Source organism: Microtus ochrogaster, chromosome 1 (genome assembly GCF_000317375.1).
Source record: "Microtus ochrogaster isolate Prairie Vole_2 chromosome 1, MicOch1.0, whole genome shotgun sequence".
Lineage (NCBI taxonomy): Eukaryota > Metazoa > Chordata > Mammalia > Rodentia > Cricetidae > Microtus > Microtus ochrogaster.
In genome coordinates this window covers 15,458,223-15,478,800 of record NC_022009.1, presented here as the reverse complement: position 1 = coordinate 15,478,800, position 20,578 = coordinate 15,458,223, and the positions used below count along the sequence as shown (strand labels likewise).

General features: G+C 46.7%; 1 pseudogene; it reads left to right on the top strand.

The window, feature by feature from the left end:
• The first annotated feature begins 8,682 nt into the window (after window positions 1–8,682).
• LOC101992998 lies at window positions 8,683–9,368 on the top strand (annotated as a pseudogene).
• The last annotated feature ends 11,210 nt before the right edge of the window (window positions 9,369–20,578 follow it).

Below are 20,578 nucleotides of genomic sequence, written 5' to 3'. Positions count from 1 at the left end.
AACAATCCATTTCTCCCCTTGTAAAATGCATCAATCAATAAACATGCTTCCACAGCCTGGGAGCCCCAGGACAAGCTTGCCTCAAATGGAAGAATTTAGCCATTGAGGTGACTCAACCATGCTCTCCAGGTGAACAGACCAAGTTGCACTTTCGTTCCTTTCTGCCTTAAGGAGACCTAATGCATCTTTCCAGTTTCCCAAGTTAGAAGTCAGGAAAACAGAGAAAAGTAAGAATCATGTCCCATTGACCCACAATATTCTTCCAAAGACACTTTCTATGGCCCTAAGCACCTTCTGATGGAAAGAAAATGTTTTCCTTTTGTCTGTCTCGTCTCCAGGAGGTCCATACACCCTGCTGATTATCATGACATGCCTGTCTGTTGTTTTCAAAATGACAGTCTATTGACCCAGTCATCTCCGGGTCTTGAGTCCATGGAAAAGGACACGGCCACTGTATTGTTAGTCGCTGTTGCTGTGTCACGGCAGGGCAGAAACAAGCATCGGCAGTCACATTTTAAGAACATTTGCTTCCCCTTCAGATGAGGACCAGTCACCAGTAACTTGGCGATGCCCTCAGACACTAAGCTGGTTCTCAGGGGTTGTGAGTTCATCTTCACTTTGGCTTTAATTATTCTCACACGAGCATCCACTAGAACAGTGCATGGCTCTTGCGACGAGCCCACTAGATGCTGGGTAAGTGAGTGGCATGACACCAACACCCAAACTATCAACACTGCGGTAGGTACTGTATGGACAAGGAGGCATGCAACCTTTTGTGTTCCAAACATGACAGATAGGCAAAGTCCTTTCTGTTGAGACTTTGCCCTTCTCTCAGGACTTGCATTGCCAACACTTTCTCTGCTTCCTGTTTGAGCTTGCCATCTGACTTCTTTGGCTTGGAGGTCAAGGAGATTATGGACCTTGAATATCTTTGTTTTGAATGACGGGAGGTGACAGAGCTGGAAGGAGACTCTGTCCTCACTATCTTGTCCTCACGCCTGTCTCAAATCCTACCTCACCACAGATACAGTTACTTGCTGTTTGTAGACAGAAGGTCAGCCCTGGCATTCAGGAAAGGTGAGACCGAGCCAATGACTTCATCTTTCTAAGTTTCCGTTTCTTCATGGGTTAACTAGTGTTCAGAATGCCTCCAGGCACTAGCCATCATGGATCTGGGTGAAGCTGGCATGGGGGTTCCCTATAGTAAGTACCCAGGGGCTGGTGCAGTTTACACTATCGGTCTTATGGCTTGGCTGGGACTTCTATCTCTAAGCCTAAGCTAAGCACTTCCCAAGTGCCTGTCTTCAGTCTTGGTCTGGACATCAGCATTCCTTTGTCTACCTTTCTGTGTTATTTTGATAACCAAACAACTCTCCCTTTTGCCAGATTTGCCGAATGTTGTTGGAGTGTAAGTGCCTTAGAAAGTGCCTCCCATGGAGAAAAGATCAAGGCAGTCAGGGTCCCCTGAAGAAGTCAGGGTGCAGGCAACAACCTATCCCTCACCTTCCCTTGTGAGATACGAAGTTAACTCCCTAAGAACACTGGGTCTGGCTGGCCCTTGTGAAATAGAGGTTAACTCCCTAAGAACACTGGGTCTGGCTGGCCCAGCTTCAGGGAGAGTCCTGGGATGGCACTACCTAGGCATTCACCACCACCTCCGTGATCACTTCTGTACCAGATCCTGCGAACTTTGCCCCAGTGACACAGTCAGGCTTACCTGCCAGCACTGTATCCCTGGGCAAACAATGAGCTAGCCAGTAGCTAGTCTCCATGCCTTCTGCTTGTCGTCCGCAAAGAGCTTCTCGCTGGAGACCAGACTGACCCTCTGGGGCCTGCCTCAGATTGTGCTGCTTCTCGCCCATCTCCTACTTCAGAAACCAAACCGCTTGGCCGCATGCAGGCCCAGCATGGCTGCTACTTAGCTGTGCTGTCCTCCTACAGAACCCCACACTCATGCTTCTAGAACACCTGTGGAAGGGTCATGCTCGCCCAGATTGTTTGTAAGGCAGGAACCCAGGCCTGACCTGAGCCATCCTCCCTTCCAATGACTATGAAAGTCAATGCCAACCCTCAAAGTGGAAAGCCCTCTGTAGTAGCTGAAACTCAGTGGTGTCCCAGACAGCTGCTAAAGCAAGCAGCACCAGCCTCCCTGGTTTGCCACACAGTCCCCCTTGGTACACACTGCCCTCTTGCCTGCTGCTCTAGTTTCTGCTAACTAAATTCTCCCATTCTTCAAAGCACATATCAAACACCAACTCCACCAGGCAGTTTCTCCCGGGTTCTCGAGTCCTATGACCAAAAAGCATGCTCTTCCGCCCCCTTAGATGCCCATAAAGTCTCCTTCCCCCATCTCTGCAATTTCCTGCCACTCCTTTCTCTGACTTTATATCTCCATCCCTGGCCTCCAGGCACAAACCTGAGATGTTTCCCTGCCCAACTGCTCTCAACTGTCTCCTCATCCGTGTTAAGTATAGACATACTTAGCAAATACAATTGTTTGGGAGGAGTTGTGAGTTTGTTCATGTAGACTATCTTAAATTGTACAAAAACACAAGCTGTTGTTGCTCCAATACTGACTTAAGAGGTGAGCGAACAGCCACACAGCAGGACACCCCACTCTCTAGGTCCTCCCCAGTGGGACAAAACCCCAGACCCCTCCCCAGCTCCCTTGGCTTTTCTAGCCTGCTAGCAGGGAGTTTCCTGTAGCTAGGCTCCACAGAAACCCAAACCCATCCACTGGACCCCACAAGCTACTAGCCAGAGTTTGCTATAATACTGAGGGGACTTAAGAGGAACCAAGAGCTTGCTACAACACTGAGGGGATTAAGAGAGAGCACCAAGAGAGCAAATCAGGAAAGAAGACCAAGAGAGCAGGCATATAGAGACCTCAGAGGTTTTATGAGACAGACATTGACAGTACAGAACAAACCAAGAAAAATTCCCAAACACTCAGGCAGCCACTGCAAGAATTGGACCAAGATGCAAAAACTGCCTGCCTCATTTGAAGGAAGAGATGGGTAGGCACCAATGCAAGAATTCCTCCAACAACCTAAAAAGCAAGGTGGTAACACCAAAACCCAGTGGTCACACAACAAAAAGACTTGATCATCCTAACCCAGAAGAAAACAATTTTAAAGGTAATTTTATGAAAATGACAGAGATCTTTAAAGAGGAAATGAAAAGCTCCCTTAAAGAAATGGAGGAGAAGACAAACAAAATATTGGAAGAAATTAATAAATCCCTCAAAGAAAACCAAGAAAAAAACAATCAAACAGGTGAAGAAAACAGTTCAAGACTTGAAGACTGAAATAGAGGTAATAAAGAAAGGAAAAACCAAGGGAATTCTGGATATGGAAAATCTGGGTAAATGAACAGGAACTACAGAGACAAGTATAACCAACAGAATACAAGAGACAGAAGAAAGAAATCTCAGGCACTGAAGATACTGGAGGATGAGGATGCTGAGATAGAAGGAAAGATGTGGTCATTGAGGCAGAAGAGCAGATGCTGAGAGTCAGGGAGCACCTAGAAGGAAGAAAGCAGAGGGGAACCTGTATTCTCCAAAGACCATGGACTCAGGGTGATGAAGACACAGTCCCAAAAGCCTCTGCCTCACACCAGCAAAGAGTACCCTAGGACCACACCAGCAGTCCGGTCCAGGTGCCACTGATAAACTGTCTCCTGAGGCACTGGAGCCTGTTAGCAATCTATTTTCCTTTTCATTTTAAAGATGTATTTGTTTTGTTTTGTGATTATGGATCTTTTGCCTGCATGTGTGCCTGTACACTACGTGTGTGCAGTGCCTATGCAGGACAGAACCCAGGTAGAGTAACCAGTGCTCTGAACTTCTAAGAGATAGCTCTCCAGCATTTCTGTTGCCCATTTTGAGCTTTTCTGGCCTGTGGAGGCCCACAAATGTGAGCCTATTGCCACCTTGTCTGTTAGTCAGAGAGTTTGGAGGTTGCTCAAAATGGTTGGCAAGCATAGCTGCGCATCCACTCAGAATGTGATTACTTGGTTCTTTTGACATTAATATGGCTCATGCAAGTAGATCCACTCCATCCTGACAGATGGTCAGGATATGAAAGCGTACTTCTTTTGTAATATGAGGTTACCTGGGGAAGGGCTGCCTTCAGGATGCTTGGTCTACGGTAGCTTCACTGCCTAACAACAGAATGCTAATGACTTAATGCCTCAAAGTGTTAAAGCAATTAACTGTTCGAGTTGTCCTTTGTATCATGTTAAAGAAGTCTCTTGTTGCCTTGTCCTCCTTTTGTGTTGGGGTTCATAAGTATATGGAAAATTAAACACGGGGATTTCAGTATTCACTGGAACTCCCTCCTGGTACTATTCTATGGTTTCTGTCTCATTATTTTTCATGCATATTCATATTCTTTACTTACATTTCTAAATCACCATGCCCCTACCCTGGAAAGAGGTCTTTTTGTGGATGTTGGTCTCTGACACTGGCCAAGACAGATACTTCTAAACATCTAGCGGCAAATCTAAGGGAACGACTTTGCTACTAGAACATGAATTGCCCTTTTCCCCATCATCAATGATCCCCACTCTTTACCTCAAAACATCAAGGGACCAGACAGGGGCTGCCCTTTCAACCAGACTGGTATACCAGAGATGCGGCTGATGCATTGCAAACACAGAACATGAGTGATAAAACCTACAGGGCTGGGGCTAGGGCTCATTGGTAGAGAGAGGGCTTTCCTGGCACAAGCAAAGCCCTGGGCTCTATCCATGGCACGAAAATTGGGCAAGGTAGTTCACGCTTGCAATTCCAGTAATTGGGAGGCAGAGGAAGATGAGAAGCTCAAGGTCATTCTATTAGTAGAGGTTCTGAGAGGGCAATTACCCAAGGCTATGCTGCCAGCAGATGGCGGTGTCTTCCAACGGGGGAGGCCGTGGGAGCCACTGGGGCTACCTCCCTTGCTTCCTTGCTATCCTTGCATCTTTTCTGCCTGTGGCACTTTGCCTTAGCTAAGGACAAAATGGCCTCCCAGGGCCTACCTTTGTATCTTGTTCTTTGTCTGGGCACCCTTGGACACTTCCTCATGCTTCAGAGGTATCCTTGGGTCAATCAGCTGCTGATTCAACCTTTAAATCTTCCCAAATTCTGACCTTTGCTCCTCTTAGGGCTCTGGATGGTTCACATCATGGAGAACACTGTGGTGGCTTCCAATCTGCTCCCCTGGACTCCACCACCCTGCAGTCCCGACCTCCACCTGCGACCAGAACATACCTGCTACACGGCAGGGGCGTTCACTCTGCTTGGGTCTCATCTCCCATGGGTTAATCACCTGCCTCTTAGAACACATCTCCATGGCTCCCTCACCATGCCACACCAGCCTCCTGCTGGCTGAGAGCTCCCCCATAAAACTCTTCCTCAATTCTGAGGACCTTCACAGATTAGTGCCCACTTGCTTTAAGTTCTACTCAAAGCCCCTGGCCAGAGAAAGGCCTCCTGGTTAAGTGTCACTAAGACAGCCACAGCCTGTCCCACCATCTCTGTTCTGCCCTGCATTCGTCACCTGAAATGTTAGCTCTTTGCATGTTGCCCCATTGTCTCCAGAATAAGGGCATCTGCCCTTGAGAGTGGGGCTCCTCTCTGATCCCTGCCTCATCTCCAATGCTTAAACACACTTCTCCACACAAGGTAGGTGTTCAATGGGTTTCTGTTGAACCCATTTGGGTGGGCAATGTTGTGAGGTCTTGAAATTAAAAGCCACTAGGGAGGCCCTGAGGAATCAAGGAAAGCAGCAGCACTCAGCATGGAAGGCAGGAGGGAACGGCAGAAACAGAAGGGCAGAGATAAGAGGCTGTGCGGCTGAGAGTAAAGAAGGAGACACCGCTCCTGGTGGCCACAGTCAAGTTCCAAGTAGGCATCTGTTTCCTGCCTTCCGGTATAATAATGCAGCACACAGAGACACACACACCACACCACATACCACACATGCATATACACACACATATGTACAATCCACAAACATACACTACCTACACACACATCATGCCTACATATACATCAGACATACACATGCATATAGCATACATGACATACCTCACCCATACATCATATACACCACAATGCACATATATTTCATATATGCACACATACCACCACGCATGTGTGCATACAGTACACCTCACACATAAATTACACACGATATACACACACACACTTCTCTTCACAAAGGAGGTTTCTGAGTTGCAGCACACAACAGCAGTGTGATCCCCTCACACAAAGCCAGCACACTCTCGGCATCCTCTTAATGCTTCTCTCGTACCTAGTGCTCTGACTAGGGGCAACTTGGAGTTTTTGAGTGGCATTGTGGTCACCCATCTGTCCAATGGAGTTCATCAGCCTCACACTGATTGTCCTGCCCAAGTGACTCCTTATTCCAACTTGTTATGATTGACAGCGGCACCTCCAATTTCCAGTTCTTCTGGTTAGAAACTTAGTAGCCGGAAGTAGCATTCATCTCCATCACCCTCCATCTGTGCATGAGGTTTCCCCTCTGTATGCTGTGAATATCATTGATTAATAAAGAAAGTGCTTTGGACCTATAGCAAGGCAGAACTTAACTAGGTGGGAAAAACTAAACTGAATGCTGGGAGAAAGGAGGTGGAGTCAGGAAGAAGCCATGGAGCCACTGCCAGAGACAGATGTGCTGAAACCTTGCTGGTAGGCCACGAGCCTCATGGTAAAATATAAAATGCTGGAAACTGGTTAATACTAGATGTAAGAGCTAGCTAGCAATACACTTAAGTGATTGGCCAACCAGTGATTTAAATAATATAGTTTCTGTGTGATTATTTTGGGAGTCTGGGCAGCTGGGCAAACAAACAAGCAGCCTCCATACTATGTTTGCACACAGCTTGTTGATTCTTTCCAAACACTTCCTGGAGTCAACTTCTCCTTTCATCTACAGTCTTTGTGCTCATCACATTCATCAAGAGGATTCTGACCCCAGAGCAAGCCAGGTCCCCATGTTCATTTCAACTTCTGTATTTTCTTGTACAGCATTGGCTATGGTTTGTAACTACACATCTGTGACAGAATTTGATTAATATCTCTCTTTCCCATTAGACCACACACTCCACCAGGGTAGGTCTCAATAACCTTCATTGCACGGATGAATGGAGCTCCCTTTCCTCTTCCAGAAGGATGCAGCTGTGTGCTGTTGTTACCTGTACCTCCCCATCCTCTGCTCTTGTGCTTAACACAGAACCAGGGGTACCCTGGGCACTTCCTGCACAAAGACTGATGGCTTTCTCTGTCCCTGTCAGTCTGTCGGTTACAGAGTTTGTCTGGGGAACAGTGGCTGCTCACTCCCAGGTGACCAGCCAGGCAATCAAGTCCCACTAGTCACAGCAAGCTGACAACCAGGCTCCTCAGTGTTCCCACAGTGGCCTGCAGGCTGCTGGCAGCTTGTCCCTTTGCCTCCTGATATGGCAGTAATTAGAAACAGCAGCCATAACCACACTGCATCCCCCCTCCCCTGCGCCCCCTCTGAACACCCAGTTGGATGCAGGAACACATGTAGCTGTAAGACCACCTGCCGGGAAGAGAACAGAAGAATCATTTGCTGAACATGGCAGGGGTGGTGGTAAGGGGATGAGCTGATGCATAGCAAATACCTGGTCCTCTTCCCCAAAGCCCTAAATAATTTCTCCACTTGAAAAAAAGAAAAGAAGGCCGAGAAAAAGCAAGATTAATTTTTCATGTTTCTTTTCCCCCTTGGAAGCTTAGGAAAGGGCCAAGCTGGAGGTGCCACAGTTGGCCGGGCTTAGCCAGAGCCATGGGAAAGAAAGGGAGGAGGACGAGCATATGGCTTTCACCTGTGGTCCTTGTTATGGGGCCTGACAGACAGTAGGTTGACAGCCGGTACTCTCTTTAGGGTCCTGCTTCATCCTAGGTGTGGTCTCGTTTGCCATGACGTCATTAGAAGGTGGGACTTGTCCTCGTTTCATTTGGAAGGAAACTGAGGCACGGGAAAAATGAGCTCCCTGGCCAAGGTCATTCAGCTATAGGAAGCAAAGTCAGGATTTCAAGTCCAGCTCTCAAACCCTTGCCCACACAGGGCACAGCACTGTTCCTGGCAGGGACAGAGGCAGGAGCCGGGTGACCATCTGTCTGCAACACTGGCAGGCGCTCCTTCCCCCATGTGCAGAAGGACTCCAGCCGCGCTGTCTGTCCGGATTGTTCTGCATGCGTTGGCTGTGGATCCTCACCCTGTCTCAGAAAGTGAGGAAGTAAAGAGAAGCAGGGAGCCATTCAGGGACATCTGCTCTCTACCACCAACTGCCATGGTACTGTGGCTAAACACCCTAGCATATCTACTGCCCTTTCAAAGAACCACAAACGGCAGAAGGTTATCTCATAGTCAGGAGGAGGCTTGAAACCAGTGCATTCTCAAGACTCTGAGGAAGAATCTGCCCAGACTTCTCCCCTGCTGTGGCAGGTTCCTTGGCTTGTGGACCATCACATTGTCTATGTAAGGGAGGCATAAGCCCTTTCTTTCTGAGATGCACTGAATAAGCTGTTTCATAGAGAGGCAATGTGACTAGATGCTTAAATATCCAGTACATAGAACCTGTGGCTGCATGGAAGCAAAATATACTTAGGCCAACACTGGCTTTAAAAAAAAAAAAAAAAAGACAGCTCTCTTTGCCCCATCTACTGCGAGAATGAAGACCATTCTCAGCAATCAGACGGTCGACATTCCAGAAAATGTGGACATCACTCTGAAGGGGCGCACAGTCATTGTGAAGGGCCCCAGAGGAACCCTCCGGAGGGACTTCAATCACATCAACGTAGAGCTGAGCCTTCTTGGGAAGAAGAAGAAGAGGCTCCGGGTTGACAAATGGTGGGGCAACAGGAAGGAACTGGCCACCGTCAGAACCATCTGCAGCCACGTTCAAAACATGATCAAGGGTGTTACGCTGGGCTTCCGCTACAAGATGAGGTCCGTGTATGCTCACTTCCCCATCAACATCGTTATTCAAGAGAATGGGTCTTTGGTTGAAATCCGAAATTTGTTGGGTGAAAAATATATCCGCAGGGTTCAGATGAGGACAGGCGTTGCTTGTTCTATCTCTCAAGCCCAGAAGGATGAATTAGTCCTTGAAGGAAATGATATTGAACTTGTTTCAAACTCGGCGGCTCTGATACAGCAGGCCACAACAATTAAGAACAAGGATATCAGGAAGTTTTTGTATGGTATCTATGTGTCTGAAAAGGGAACAGTGCAGCAGGCTGATGAGTAGATCTAAGTTACCAGTTCCAGAAACAAGATCCTGAATTTTAATATGATTTGGGGTATCTTTTGGGACAATAAAAGACTTGTATTGAAAAAAAAGACAGATCAATACTAAATGTTGATGATTCCTAAAAATGCATGTGTTGAACCTTAATGCCCAAGGTAATGATATATGGAGGTGAACCTTAGGGGATGATTAGTCCTGAGAGTAAAGCCTTCATGAATGGGATTAGTGGCCTTATCAAAAGGGATCCCAGAAGGCTGAGTGTGGTGACAAACACCTCTGATAATACTAAAAAGTGTGAGGCAGGAGGATCACAAGTTCAAGAATAGCCTGGACTACAAAGCAAGATCCTGTCTTCAAAACACATAAGCAAACAAATCAATCCAGGATTCCGGAAATAGCTTGTTTCTCTCTCCCAGTGTGAGGCCAGCCCCTTGTGATCCAGAACACAGGGCCTCCGCAGACCTGATTGGTCTGTACCTTGATCTTGGACTTGTCAACCTCTAGGAACACAAGCAATGAAATTCTGTTTCTAACCCACAGAGTCTGCAGTGTTCTGCCACAGCAACCTGAGCACACTATGACAGCCAGGCCAAGGGAGAGGGTGTCTTCTGAGCCAGAAGCAGGACTTCAAGGCGGTAAAAGTATATAGGATCAATGGCAGGGGAATCAAGGAGGCTTGCTCTGCCTTATCTCTGTGCAGTTGCTATCCTCTGGCTACTTGCAGTTCCTGTATGATTCTGAGTTACTTCATCTCTCTGCACCTCCCAGGGTCCTTCCTGTAAGTGGAGATAAGATGTCCACGAGAAGGTAGCTGAGTTCGCATCTCCGAGGTCTTTAGAAGGGCACAGAGGAGCACTGGCCGAAGGAGGGTCAGAGTTAGGCCCATTCGCCTTTATCCGTCAGTCAGGAGCACAGCTGCAACACTGCATAGTGTGTCAAAGCCTAGCTGTAAGAGCAGCCTGTGGACGGATCTCTTCTTAGCAGCTTGCAGTTGCTAGAACCATCCATCCCTTTGGCCAGCCTAGGCCCTGACGTTCCCTTGCAGCGCTGCAGGGGAAGAGGCTTAGTAAACAAGGTCTGCTCATAACCCTCATACTTCATCCCGTTTCATCCCCATATAGTCCTTCTCCATACATGGGGTCTTCCGCCCCGCCAACACCAGGGGTGACTGCTACCTAGACCCTCAACTTCAGTCAGATGGCATCCCTCCCAGCCGACACTGGTGCCGCCTCAGCCAGAATGGGCTCTGTTTCTGTCAGTCCTGTGTACAAGGCCCTCTCAGACCTAAGCCGCTGCGCCTGCTCAGCACTTTCGCACCTGCCATCCCTTCTCTAGCACCCTCCTCGGGATTTGCAAGTGAACCTTGGACCTCAGCTTAAAAGACGCCCCTCCCTGCTTTCCTTATCAGCCGCCGCTCCCCCAGTCCTCCTCCCCGCAACGTTGGTTCCATTTCCTCACAGCAGCTGCTTTTGACTGTGCTTTGCTTTACTCAACGTCTGCAGTGACTTCCTCAGTCTTAACCCTCACCAATAACACTTACTGAGGATCGAAACCAAATTACCCTTCCCCTCCCCGGGTCCTGCGCTACCACCGCGATTCTCCAATCCTGCAGCGAATCGTCTTGTTTATTATCATCCGAGGATGCAAGGTGAGTCATTTGTTTACATGAGTTCCAATCATTTAAATATTCCTTTATCTTTTCTGTAATGGCCATTCTTTTTCAATTGCCTTAATTGTATCTTATTAGACATTTTGGTTGTGTTTAATGCCATATGGCCTCAGGATATACTGAGATACACTGATGTGTTTTTAAGCATCTTCATGCATGCATTAATATATTGCAAGCCATTTAGACTCTTCCAACTTGTCTTTGACTAAGAAAGTGCCACAGATTGCTCTCCTGGGAAGAAAAACTATAAACAAGTGTATTTCCCCCTCATATCATACCCAGGCTTTGAAGTGCCCTGGTCCTGATTATCTCTGCATGGTGAGCTCATGCCAGAACCCTTCAAGAGAAAGAAAAGAGAAGGTTGATAGCCCTTCCCTAGCAAATAGCTCTTCAGCAGCATGGTGGCCTGAAATGTCCAGGTTCCCAAAACAACCTCAAATAGGAATTTACTAAATCTCGTGATACAGGCGTGAATTAGTCTCCAATCCTCATGGAATGCAAAAATAAAAATAAAATAAAAATAAATAAATAAATAAATAAATAAATAAGCAATGTAAGGAATTACAACCATTCTGTTCCAAATCTTCCTCCTCTCAGCCCAGCCCACACACTCCATCAGAGCACAGAGAATGAAAAGCTTTGCCTGAAGGTCAGCAGGGTTACAGTCTCCTCTCCAGCGTCCCCGAGTTCTGCGTGCTCAGGGACAAAGTCAGACCTGGGCGGAGACAGGATCGTAGGCTGTCCCACGGGGACTCTGGCTCCCTAGCACGTCCTGGAGGTCCGTGGTGGGACCCTACTCCGGCTCCCTTAGTATGAGAACACAACAGTCAGGCGCTGTCCTGTTTCCAGGAGTGCCTCAGCAGCCCCCGGCCCTCTCTGTGGCTGAGGGCTTGGCAATGAGGCTCTGAGCCCAGGCAGCCGGGCATCTCTGTGACCTCATCAGAACGGAGTCACATCCCCGAATCGCAGACGGAAATGGATAGGTGCTCCTGCATCTCCACCTCATTTCATCGGAGAAGACGGCAGCTGCTCAGGGCTGACCTGAAATTAATTCTCCGCTTTAATGAATCGCCCAGGGAGCTTTCTTTTTCCAATTTTCCTTCTACTTTTAAGGTTTCCTTTAGTCTCCTTTTTCTCCGCTCTTCCTGAAGCCGGGGATGCTGAAATTGTTTCCCCTCCTGCTGAACCCTCCCAGTTCACGGTCATTGGTACTGGAGCTTCGCCGTGGCTCAAGAGCTCGGGTCAGCTCCTTTCTAATAGAAAGCAGCAGGTTTACAGTGGTTGTGTTGCCTTTTTTCCAAACCATAAAATTTCTTTTCCTGTGATTTAAGAATCTCTCAGACACTCTCCTGGTCTCCCAACAGAGAGCACTAGTTAAACCACAACAAGCAACCTACTATTAGACTCTGTGTTGGTGGTGACCTGTGACCACAGCATCCAAGTCACCATCAGCTGATGGGCAAAATTCCTGGGATTTTTTTTTAATCCAGCCACTGCTCCAAACTATACAGATTGATATGACCAACTTTGACACAGTTGATGAAGGCCATGGCCATATGCAGATCTGCATGGCTGACCCGGGGGCCTCTTAACCCAAAGACAGACCCTTCTGCTTCATTAAATTTACAAGAAGAAGGAGGAGGAGACTTCTCTTCTCCCTGTCTTTGTACCATATGGAGGTGGCTCCCTCCCACCACTCCATACACCCTACCAGATCACAGAGAACGGAAGGCGCTGTTGCCAGAATTCTGCACCTAACACCAAAGAGAAAGACAGATCTGGCTACTGTAGTTTTTATTTGGAGCCCATCCTAACTCAAGTGAATGCAGAACCTCTCCTATTATGGGAGAAGTAAATGGCCAAATTATACATAGAAGCTAAGACAACCTAAGGTCAGATTTGGGGTGACCAGGAGGATCTTCCCAGAATTTTGCTATTGGGGGCACTAGTGGCAGTTATGTAATGACCGATCACTGTAGAATGTGCAGGGGTGGGCAGTCAGTGAAAGCCAGCCTCAGAATCTTGTAGGCTTTGAACTTGCTCTGGGACACGTAGGGCTAACTGAACCTTACATGGCCAGTTCCTAGACTTGGTTGCAGACCCCCTGTACAGGGCTGAGCCAAGCCTTGGCTCACAGAACCACACTCAGAATTACAGCTACATATACTACCACAGGGAGCCCACACTAGGACACTTGGCATTTACACACGGGAAGAGCATGGCTGTTTATGTAAATTATATCATAAAATGGAAAGGAATTTAATTATTTTCTGCTACTTTGGCAGCAACACAAAATGATTTTTAATAAAATATTTAACAAGAATTTTTATGCTAAATCCTGAGAAATTTATTTTTTGGAGTAGCTATCTACTCACAAAACAGTTAAGAGACAGAATGTATAAATACATCCTAATATTTATAATTAAAATGGAGTACAATGTTAATTTCTTTTAAGTTGCTCTTTTGGTGTGTGTAAGCAGTGTGGAGTGGTATGTGGGAAATTGCTTCTGTACTCCATTTGTTGAAGTTTGTCGTTACAGTTACGTAAGTTATGATGGGAGATAAAGGGCGGCTCAGGGAAGTGGTATGAGTCCAGCCTCTGGAATCAGTTTCGTGGGATCAAATCCCAAGCTTGCCACTTATTAGTAACGGGGCCCTGGATAGCAATATGGCTTTTCTGAACCTTGAGGGTATATATATATATATATATATATAGCAGTAATAACCTTCCCTCTTCTCTATGAGAGGATATTTGCATGAGTTTCACTTATATAAGCCTCTTAGTTTCGTGAGCACTACATAATAAATAAGCACTCGGGAAACAGCACTGCTATTTTATGAAGAGGAATGCCACAAATTTCAAGTATGTCCACAGGGTGGTGAGTGGGCACTGGAGTAGCTGGAGGCCAAAGGTCAGTAGCAATCCTTGGCCACTCTGAGGGAGGAGGCACATTTACCTGGGAGGTTGGGCAATATAAGAGGATGGTGGGCGTTTGCCATTAACTTAGGAGAGCCATTCAGCAGGGGGAGAAAGGCAGGCGGACAAACTCTTTGACAACACAACTAGACCTACAGAGAGGGTTGTAATTGTGGAAAAGTGAGAGAAGAAAAGAAAATGTGGACATTTGCTCTAATCACTGCAACCAACAACTGTGCCTGAGTCTTTGTATTCTAGAACTTTCCTTCCCCACTAGAGGCTACAGAACATCCCTGAGAACTGTTCGGTGTTTTGAATAAGCCACAGTGGCCATCTGGACTAGTATTTTGGCTAGAGCAATAATACGTATGGACAGACGGCTCCCTGCACCAGATGCTCAGCCAGCCAGGCTTAGTTAGAGCTGGGTGTCTGCTAAGTCTTCACGCAGAGGACCTTCTGAGCTGCGTGTCTCCTAAGTCTTCATTCAGAGGACCTTCTGAGTCATCACTGTATCACTCCTAGTCCACAAGTGAATCAAGACAATGTGCTCCACGGAAACCGAAGTATCTAGAGAAGGTCACCTCATTGGTGGAGCAGATCAGGGGTGCTGAGTCTCTATGAGGTGGAACCATATACATCACAGCTCCAGCATGGAACAACTGACCTCGGACAGAATCAACTCCTGCACCTTTCCACAACAGGACCCATTTAAACACCAGGAGCAGAGCACTGAAAGCACCCATTGACTCCCCAGCCCCCAGGATGATGTCTATGTTGACTTTGCCCTCTTGTGCTTCCAGAAGCTTCTCTGTGCTCCATGAATAAGTAACCCTCTTTATCGGGCTACATTAGTGTCTTTAATCATATTGCCATTGAGTCTTGTGGACCTGAGAGCTAATGGATTTTTTTTATGTATCTCATGATATTCCATTATGCATCAATTTAAAATTAACTCTCAGTGAAAACCTAATTTTTCTTATTTTCATAGTTCAAAAAAAAGGTCTTGCAGCTCCAAATTCTTTCTCTTTATCCCCACCCCCAATGTCTTCATACACACACACACACACACACACACACACACACACACACATGCACGCACCCACACGCACATGCACACACACTGCCCCAGCTTTCTGGCGACATAGACATAGATTTTGAAACAGGATGAAGTATGACGCTACCTGAAGGACTGTAGGCAGAGATGCCAAGGCCTTGAGAGGAAACAGAAAGAACTATGAAGAATGAGTTAGGATGAGGGAGGGAAAACTAAAACATTTAAGTCAGATACAAACCTACAAAAGTGGAAAGAAAATGGATTCTCATGATAAATCCATGATTTTTAAAACTATGAGGCTCTCCTGTTGAAAGGAGCTTAGATCCAATTCTTTAGTAGCCCAGGCTATTACGTATTCTGAATGTCTTGAGAAAAACAGTAATTGACCCAGTGTGTTGGTGCGCACCTTTATCCACAGCAGTTAGGAGAGGGCAAGAGGATCTCCATGAGTTCCAGGCCAACCTGATCTACGGAGAGAAACCCTGTCAGCAACAGTTCTTGCATTGCTCAGAGGCTCAGTCTGATTCCCAGCATTGTGGAAACACAGGGGAGGGAAAATTCAAAGGACAACAGCTTCATTTTGGCTTAAGTGCCAAGAGTTTCAGCCCATGTGTCTGGTGGCCTCACTGCCTCTGGGCCTGTGCTGAGCCAGAGCACCACAGAGCAGACATAGGGTGGAAGAAACCACTTCCTCTTGGGGGCTGGGAGGCAAAGAGGAAGAAGTTGGGGACTATTATCTCCTCAAGAAGACATCCTCACTGACCTCATTTCCTTCCGCCCTCACCTGCAAAGGGCTCCAGCCACCACCACTCCCCTCAGCAGCACCACAGGCTGTGGTGCCAATGAGCCTTAGAATGTGGGACTTTGGGAGACACTTAACAATCAGATGCTAACAGTTTCCTTCCTTCTACCAAGTGGGCCTTACAGGCTGAGGATTGAGGAGATTTTTTTATTAATTCCTTTTCACTGAGGGGCTTTGCTGCTAGGGCAATGGGGCTCCAAGCTGCTTACACATCCTTTCTTAAACTGGAGCTTCCAAGTGCTGCAGAGTCATAGGGGTATCTTAACTAGACATAGCTTAGCCCGTGATCTCACCATTTGCCTTCAAATCTTCAAGTTTTACTCAACAAGAGGGAAACCATACCTGGCACTGGAAACCTAGCTACTGCTGCTGGTTGAAGTCAGGGTTGTAGGAGGAACACCTACAACCACTGCTTCACTAAATCAGCAGAATCCATGACAACCATCTAAACATCTCTCCTTATGCTCGCAGACAAGCGTAGTCTTCACCCCTCATCAATGAACTTTCTCTTTGCAACAGACAGAAAACTACAACCAATCAAACTGCAGAGTTACAGAACCCAGCCCCAGTGAATATGTCTACAAAACACTCCAGCGCCTAAGGCTCAGGAACACTGTAGAAGACGGGACAGAATGAGTGGTAAGATCCAGGGGATCAGGGAGTCCACTGTGGTGAGATTGTGTCTTCTTTTACAAGAAGCTACACCCATAAAATCTCACCCACGTGACTGCCCAAATCTGAGTTAAACATGGATGACACCAATGGGCGTGCCAAAGGGGAAAGGGGAAAGTTCACAAAGCCTCGACCCCATGCAAGGAACTAGGCACAGCTGAAGAATGCTAGGAGAAATAGTCTTCCTCAAGGAAGAGCACACCAACTGATTATCCAATACCAAATAGCCAGCCCTGAAAGCATGTGTGTGCGTGCATGTGTGTGTGTGTGTGTGTGTGTGTGTGTGTGCGTGTGTGTGTAACATTCTACAGACTGAGCAGGTTATAGTTGGGAATGTTTATGTACAAATACATATATACACATATATGCATGTGAAAGCAATGAGAAAAGAGGCTGTGAATTTGAAAGAGAGCAAGGAGGAACACATGGGAGAGTTTGAAGAGGGCAGGGACGGGGGAAAGAGAGGAAGAAGAGAGAGTGGCAGAGCCATCACTGTCTACAAGACTGAGGTTTCTGAAGACCAGTAATCAGGAGTCAGGAACCAGCTAAAGAAGTTGGTGGTCTCTGCATCAGTCAAGCTAGGATCAAGGTCATCGCACTGAGGCAAAGTCACCTGCTTTGAACACATGTGGCTTCCTAGGGCATGGGCCAAAAAGATCCCAGTTACAGGTTGCTCCTAGTCTGTCAGGACACCTCTAGTGTCCAGCACAGGAGTTGAGCGTGGCTTCGTGGAAGCGACAAGAACAGCAAAGGAGCCAAGTCCACCAGGCCCAAGGCCTGGAAGGCTCCACCAGTGCCTAGTTTTCCTAGCTAGCCACAAAGGGTACTAATAGTCATGCCTCAGGTGACTCCAGGACTAAGTGAGAATCTTTCTATATGTAATATCCATCTTTTATACATAAATAGCACTCAGGGTCATGGAGTGTGATAATGAGGACAAAGGAAGAGATGTCTCTCAATGGAACTAAATCCAAATTCCTCAAGAGAGTCATTATTTTAAAGAATTCAATAAGAAAGGAGCTATGGCTTAGGGAGTAAAGACATTTGCCACCAAACCTGGTGTCCTGAGCTTCATTCCCAGGACCTACCCAGTGGAGGGAGAGAACCCAGTCCTGGGAAATATCCTCTGACTGCCACATGCCAGTCATGGCATGAACGTACCTCACTCACACACCATAAGCAAACAAATGTAATATATACATACATATATGTTTAATGAGGTATATACATATGCATATGTGTGTATGTATACATACACGCACACATATATGTACGTGTATACACACATACATATATATATAATTTAACAGTAGAAAAAGCCTTTTCCTCCAAAGAAAGTTGATAGAAGTGTGTCTTTGAGTTTTGGTCCCTGGATCCAGGATTCGCAAAGTGAAATTTTAGTCCCTGTTTCCTGCCGTGTTGATCCACATTCTAGGATATTTTCTTTTCTGTTCCTCCTGGTCTTGACTCTCTGTGTTACTGCTCTTCTCTTTTATGTCCCTACTTGTAAGCCGCCTGAAATTCCTGTTCAAAGAGGTGGGATATAAACAATAAAAATAAAGACAAGACACTCCATAAAATGTTGCTGAATTTATTGAATTGCTGGATCTTTTCACATAAACCACAGAGCTTCTGAAAACAGAGGGAGGCTGAGAGAGGGCGGTAACTGAGGGAACCCTACTGCTTTTCCCCATTTCTGTGTTGAAATTCTACCTTCGAGAACAATCCCATTTCTCTTATTTCCCGTGACCATGATTCAGACGCCCTTTTCCTTGTCGGAAGACCTCAGGGTCCAAGGGCAGGTGCTCCAAGAAGCTGACGGTGCAAGTTCATCTGCTCACCTCTGCCTCTGGGCATGCACCACTTTCGATGGCGTGGCGGCTTCAACAGCTAATTTCAGCCCTATCTTTTATCATCCCCCTTCACCCCTGCTCTGCCCCAGCTCGTGGGGTGAAAGAAGAAAGGGAGAAAAGAAACATCACACCTGCATCCTCCATGATCAAAAATATCTCATTTGAAACCATTCTTGAGGTTGCTATGGTGATGGGCAATTCTGGCCTTCAGGGTGCAAGGAGCCACTGTGTTGCAGTCATTGAGTTACAAAGTTGAGGACAGAGGGTGCAGAGAGAGCCCCGGAGGGCCTCCTGGCCTGAGAACAGCCGGCACTCCTCACTCCCCCAAAGCCTTCTGATGGAAGTCAGCCACTCCAAACTCAGATGAAATACCCTGGCCCTCCTCTGCAACCCCCAGCATGCCCTGGGGGAGTTCTTTTCCATTATACTCTAATGGGTCGCACAAGGGCGCTCTGAAGGAGTGAGCAATTCACTCTGAGAGCTCTGAGCTCTGCTGATTCTGAGTGGAGCCCAATTTCTCCTCTGATGGATTCCTGGGGAACTGTTTTTCCTACTGTGTCCCCAAAGCCAGGAGCTTCTGAGCTTGCTTCACTCCAGGACCGGCTTTCAGCTATTTGGGGAGGGACAATCAGGCCTTTTAGGCCGATGCAGTTCAAAGTCTAAATGCACTCTGTGGCATCCCCTCTAAAGCCGGCTCCCGCCCAGCCTTCCTTGTGCACCTCTGTCCCCAACACAATTACATGCTTTTCTAGTTTTGCAAGAGGTTTGTGAGATCCATTAGAGAAAATTCACAGGATCTAAAAACTAACCAGCTCGTGCTAACTCAGCTAAGAGGCAAGGCAGGTAGAAGAGAGTGCCACCAAGAGAAGGGGCAAAGAATGTCCGCAGTCCCAGACCATGGGGCCCAGGACAGGACTGAGATTGGTGACACCGATATTGCACACCCCAGCTCCTTCCTCCTGACAGGTTCTTCTAATGAAAGTCTAAATTCTTGTTTCCCAGCTGCAGAGACAGTCACAAAGTGCTGTTCCAACCAACGATGTCTCGAGGCCCTCCTGGAAATATTGGGTCCCCCTAATTTAAAAACAAGACGTTATGTTCTTTCTGTCTGCATCCGTCATCGACATGATGACGTACAGTAAGCAAGGCATAGTGCCTCATGCCTGAAATCCTAGCACTTAAAATGGCTTTTATATATTAATTTAATCCATTTCTATTAATCTGTGTATCGCCTGTGTATCTTGTTTAGAAAAAAAAACAGTCTCATTTATTTAAATCATGGTGATTCCAAAATTTTCCTAGTGGAAGCTCACTGCGTTTGTACTGGTCAGCCTCCATCACTGTAACCGATACTTAAGCAGCCTGAAGAAAGGTTTGTTTGGCTGATTTCAGAGGTTTGGGTCCATGAGTGCTTGACTTTGTTGCTTTGAGCCTACATGTGACGTCACATCAGGAAGGAGGGATTGCCTGGTGGAAGAGACTATTCTCATGGGAGCTGAGAAGAAAAGAGAGAGAGATGGGAAAGAGACAGGCTCTCTATCTCACTTAAAGTCATTATCCCTGCAATGACCTAATTTCTTCCTACTAAACCCTGCCTCCGGAAGTTCTAATAGCATCACAGGCTGATGGCCAGGCCTGTACCACACATATGCATTTGAGACTCAAATAAATGCAGCATTTTTCACTGGTTGAAGTCCTCTTGCATATTCTGGCTTTCAAGATGCGAACATCTGAAAAGTAACAGTCACCCAAACTGACTACTGCTTAGAGGGTATTTTTGTTTGTTTGTTTGTTTGTTTTACTCAAATAACCTAATTCAAATAATTTTTTAGAGCTCAGTAGTCCTTCACACATCGTTGCTGTGGGCTATAACAGTTGACCAAGTCACAGCTTCCTTTTTTGTTATTGGTTTTATTTTGATTGGACTTGGGGTTATTATTGTTGTTGTTGTTTAAGATGGGGTCTCCCTCCCTCTCTCTCTCTAAGTAGTATAGGATGACCTGAAACTTCTTGCCCAGGCTAGGTGAAATTTGTAACTGGTTTGCCCCGGACTCCTGAGTCCTGGGATCACAAGTGCGCATCACCTTGTCTGACTCAGTCATAGCTTTTTTAGAGCTTCAGAAATTCTGCTGGAAGCTGCGATGAGTGGAAAGGAGATCCCCAGTTCCTTTTTCCTAAACCATTGTGAACGGGAAGAGAGTGGGGAAATCCGCCGCACCAAATGATACAACTACTTAGCCCTGTAATCTTCTGAAGACAGAGATGAAAGGCCTCTTTAATAAGCAAAATTTCTAAATGGCTCAAAATGGAAGCACAATAATAAAGAGAG